This window comes from Colossoma macropomum, unplaced genomic scaffold (genome assembly GCF_904425465.1).
Source record: "Colossoma macropomum unplaced genomic scaffold, Colossoma_macropomum, whole genome shotgun sequence".
In the NCBI taxonomy this organism is placed as follows: domain Eukaryota; kingdom Metazoa; phylum Chordata; class Actinopteri; order Characiformes; family Serrasalmidae; genus Colossoma; species Colossoma macropomum.
Window position 1 is genome coordinate 44,528,759 of NW_023494791.1, and position 5,546 is coordinate 44,534,304.

A 5,546-nucleotide genomic window follows, 5' to 3' on the forward strand; every position below is an offset into this window, starting at 1 on the left:
GTTGGCGGACTATACTTAGCCCAGCAGTGACGCTGAGCTGTTTAAAGGGCCCATATCACAGAGTAGAAGTAGCATGTGAACACTGTTAAACTCCTCAGTCCATTTATGGAAACTAACAAACAAGACGAAAGTTTAAAAGCTGCTCTGTTTTTCAGATTTGGAGTTGCTGTTTTTTTGTGACTGTTTTTGTGATGAGCTTATAAGGAATATTTCAGCTGGTACTGCTTTTTGGAAAATGCACTATACAGTGCAGCCAATTAAAACAGAACAGGCCTCATTTATGTATATCAGTGTTAAATTCGCATTAATAAAAACAGCCTGATTAATTCTGAGGAATAAAGAGAGGTTGGTGTCTAAAAACACACAACTCTCATGTCATCAGGGGAAAAAATACAATTCAAGCAAAAGTAGGATAGGGGCACTTGAAAAACTCCAGCAGCACTGCTGTGTCTGATCCACTCATACCAGCACAACACACACTAACATGCCACAAATCATTGTTATTGCGGTGCTGAGAGTGATCCAACCCCAAATGGTACCTGCTCTGTGGAGGTCCTGACCACTGAAAAATGCAGTATGCAGTGTAGAATGTAGAATTACAAAGTGCTCCTATATGGTAAATGGACCTAATAAAGTGGGAGTGGGAGTGTATACTGCAGTATTACACATGCCTGTCTGTCCCACTCTGATGGTAATATGGTAATATTAACCAGACATGAAGCATAAATCTACATATCTTTCATCACCTGCATTCATTTACAGTGAATTACACTCATATCCTCACATTATGAGTCCACTTAAAGGGGAATCCCAGCGTTTTTTTTTGTTTGTTTTACATTTTTTGGAAATGTTTCAGATGTAAACAGTCATTTTGAGTGGTTTGATATGAAATGAAACTTCAGAGTCTGATTCAAAATCAGTTTGTTCACAACAGTGGTGAAACATTTAATGCTCCTATATGCTCAAATATGCTGCCTGAGATTGTTTACAATAGTTTTGAAATAAGCTTTAGGTCTAAAACCCTTTTTTGTATAATACTTTGAAGGTGGAGTGATACATTCAAGACATTGTATGGTAAAATAGTCCCCAAAGAAAATGTCAATCTGAAATTTATGACTATTTTACCATCATAAACATTCATATAAAACTCAGAAGACTCGTGTAGGTTCACTGGTGGTTTTGGATAGTAAATAAAATGTCTATATTTGTGTTGTAGTCATGGCGACCTCTGGTTCCTATCACCACCACCGTAAAGACATCTGAACCATTTCACAGCAAACCGCTCTGAATCATTCTGTTTACATCTCGACCACTGGATTATGCAGAAATTCTGAAAAATCAGTGGAATTCCCCTTTAAATGTATTGGGTGTGCTGTATATGTGTATGTCTTATTGATTGAGGGTGACTCTCTCTCTCTCTCTCTCTCTCTCTCTCTAACTGCATTAGTGGGAGAGACAGCCTAGTGATGCATATGGTCATGTAAACAGATTAGAGCGTGTCTGTGTGCCTGTGTGAGAGAGAAATCGGTAGAGAGGCTCATTTCAGGGATCATTTCAGATGCCAAAGTGTTGATATTATAGCGAAGCCTCACTGTGTTTGTACAGCATTTTGTTCAGCATTGGTTCAGCACAGCGCAGTGATGTTAAGCCCTTTATGCTGCTGACTCAGCACATTTTAATTTGGCATGTTTAGTTTCTGAGCACAGCTGTGAGTTCAGGACTCATAGCTTTGCTAACAGGAGGCTGTGATGTCACTTCACTGTACAGGAGTGTAAATCTCAAAAGAGAGAGTGTGGATTTGTTCCAGTGCTGTGGAACTTTTTTCTAAATTCAGAAATGTTATGATTTTTAGTGTGTTTTTCCCCCAGAATGTGCAACGAGTGTAAGAGAGTTGCTGATATACTTGCAGATTCTTGATCATATTTATTCTGTATATTACAGGGACCTTATTACTGACACTGCTAATGAAAACACTCATGTACATGTTCCTTTATTTATACATATTCCATTACGATGGGCAAAACTAGCTGTAGCTCTGTCTGATACAAAGATTCAGTTATATTTGGACAGTGCTAGCTAGATGGAAGTTCCTCTGCCTGTATATTATACTTTTTCGAGAGGATTCCACACCGAAAATGCATTCTGGATATGAGAAGACACAAATGTTTAATCAGTCCTTCAGATCGTGTCTCCTTAAAGGGAAATTCAGTCATTGAGAGTGATTTGGTGTGAAGTGGTTGATTGTAGAGACTCAGATGTCTTTACAGTGGTGGTGATAGGAACCAGGGGTCACCATGACTACAACACAAATATAGCCATTTTATTGACTATCAAAACCACCAGTGAACCTACGAGTCTTCTGAGTTTCTAAGGAATGTTGATGGTAAAATAGTCATAAATCTGATAAAAAATTACTGTTTACAGTGCCCTGTGTGTGCTGGCCCACCATGATTTTTTTTTAAAATGTGCTTTTTATCAAACACTCATCTCATAAAACAGTGAATTCATAACCATTTGATGTAGTAACTTTCTGTGAGGGAGCTTTTAGAGGTGGACGTCTGGTTCCTATCACCACCACTGTGAACAATTCTGACCCAGTAAGTTTCTCTAGAACAGAACATTTCACACCAAACCACTCTGAACGACTCTGTTTACATCTCAATCATGTAAATTTAAACAATATTGTTGTATTAAACATTAACCACAAACTCCCTGAGAGAGGGAGGTAGTTATATATAGTTATATAGTATATAAAGTTACATTAAGATACAGTGTAACTGGAGGTTTAGTGGACTTGACTTAAACAGTGTTATACGAGGAAACTCAAACACAGGCTGAATATTTTCTTAGCTTGGAAGTTCAGCTGTTGAGAAGTTCTCTAATTTCATTCAGTGGCTGAGGATTCCTTAGTTTCAGTGTAATTCAGCCTGTGTGGGCTGTTGGGATTGGGAATTTTTTTGTGCTTGGGAGCGTAGAAGCTTCTCTTTTTGACATTTTTATTATATGCGCAGCTAAATAAGAATGATTGAGTTTAAAATGCATCACAATCACTTTCTCTGATATAAACTACAATCATTTACAAATAAAGTGTTTCTGACTCCTGTAAATGTGGATGCTGGAATGCTGTACATGCGGCCTGAGTGTAAGTTTAGCACAGGGCGCCCTCTAGTGACCATTAATGGAAAATGTAAGTGATCTTTACTAACAAAAACACTTTTTGCCAAACAGTTATTAAATGTGGAAGGTTTAAGGTGTGTAACATTTGACTTAACATTCAGTGAAGAGAAGTTGATGAAGTCCTCTGTAAAAGCAGCAGATTTAAGGTTCACTGAAAGAACCATATACAGGTGCACTTTACAGGTGTACAGTTATAGACTGGATCTGTACATCTGTTACCTTCGGGATGAGATGGAGTATTCCCATTATTTAGTACATATTTTTCACTGCTTAAACAGAAAACACAGAGACCCACAACTAAAAACTCACTGATATTTAAAAATTGCACCAAAAGTCATGATTGATTTTCTAGTCACATGCATTTAAGGTGCACCGAAAATACAGAGGCTTATCGATGGTTACACAACTTTACACTTTCAGGTTTATTAAATCATGATAAATTTGATATAAGAAAAAATTGTATGAATATAAAATATAAAGGAATTTGCTGAAAATGGTACAAAAAAATATTCAAACAGCAAAGAAACCAACATCAATACAAAGATTGCATTAATACAAATTTCACATCAGTTTCCTTTAAGATTTTTAGCCATCTCACCATCCTTGTTTGTCGTTGACCCACAGTGGCCAGCCTGAGGGCCTCACTGCGTGGTGGATGACCGAGATATCTCCTCTCTCCACCAGCTCTTAATGTGGCAGGGTCTTTTGCTGGCCATGTAAAGATCCAGGCTTAGCCCAGTTCATTGTAGAATTATTTTGGGGTGTCGTCACCCAGATTTTTGTTTTAACCTGTTGAATGTGCTACTTTTTATGTAATTTAATATAAGGATCTATATATAAACAAAACGCCCAGTCATTCAGCAAAATTGAGTGGCATATCATATAAACAAAATCATTAAAGCAAGAAAAAAGAAGACTGGTTAGCTCTTAAAATAAGTATTATTCCAGAATTTGAATAAACCCATATACGCCTTTATATGGATAGCCTCATGCCAAATGTTTCTGCAATGGTCAATCTTCTTGTCATTATGGGTCAATACCATTTCTGCAGTTATCTGATTATTCAAATGGTCATGTAAACAGCACACTCCGATCTAATCTGATTAAGAAATCTGAGAGCTGGATTTTAGCTCAGTAATCAGATTTCTCAGTGCATGTGAACTCTTACTCTGATTTCTTTCGGATTTCTCAGTCTGAGCATGTGTGAAAACAGAGCGGAAATAAGCGAGCAGCATCGCCACGAGACGCAGCAAAACACTTTTGGAGTGACTCTGAAACCAAAAATGAAATGAAGGATTTAAATATTCTTCATCTTGTAGATGATCTATGTTCATATTTTCAGGTAAAGTGACTCGATGTTTAAAAAAAAGCTGCGGTACAAAGTTTGAGTGTTACTTTACGTTTACGTCACGTCTTCTTCTGTGAGTTTATTGGCCGGTTGCAAAGCAGAAATCTGATTACTGACTGACTCATTTAGACCTAGAGTTTTCACGTTATCTGATTACTAAGTGAATGTAAACACGTTTATCGGATTACTGACAAAATCTAATTTTCTGCGGTTATCAGATTATTATAGCACATTAAATGCATGTAGACACTCACTTCTTTGTCAAATAATTGTCAGTCCCTCTTTACTGCAACACAATTCCTCCTTTTAAAAAAAAATCCCTTCTTTTTTGTTTGTATCTGTCTTTGTTCACGATAGTGACTGTTGGTGGTCCCTGTTCATTTATAGGTCCCTGACTGTAAATACAAAAGAGGAATGAAAACACTTTGTAATAGAAAAATGAGCACAGAGATGTCTCTCCAGGGTCATTCTTAAAGTTCTCTGTACTTCTCCTCTCTCTCCACGTCAAGCTTCTCCTCCACACATCTCCTTTCTAAAGTTCAGTAACACAGAAACATTTTATTTACAGCTCTTATGTGTTTAAAACGCTGAATAGTCTTTCAATAAAACTCTTCGTGACTGAGGACACGTCCACGTATATCTGGGTATTTTGAAAAGGTAGTTTTTTTCTATAGCTACATTCACAGTACAAGCCTCGTTGCGCAATTCCGATTTTTTGCTCAAATCCGATCTCTCTGACACGATGGTTCACACTCGTTTAGGTAAGTGATTCAAATCTGTCATTAATGTGACGAACCGGCGTCCTGAAATGACCCTCATGAGCTCATCCTACTCAGTAACGTCACGTGAATGAATCACGTTCATCATCAGCACAAACTAACGAGCAGAACGAGCTTCGCCCAGAAGATAATTAACTCTGATCAGCTCTCAGCTTCATTATTAGAGCGAGACGAAGGAGAAAAAGGTGAGATGTGTTGCTTTTCCACCGTTTACAGGCTTTAACTTCTGTTCGGCGCTGCTG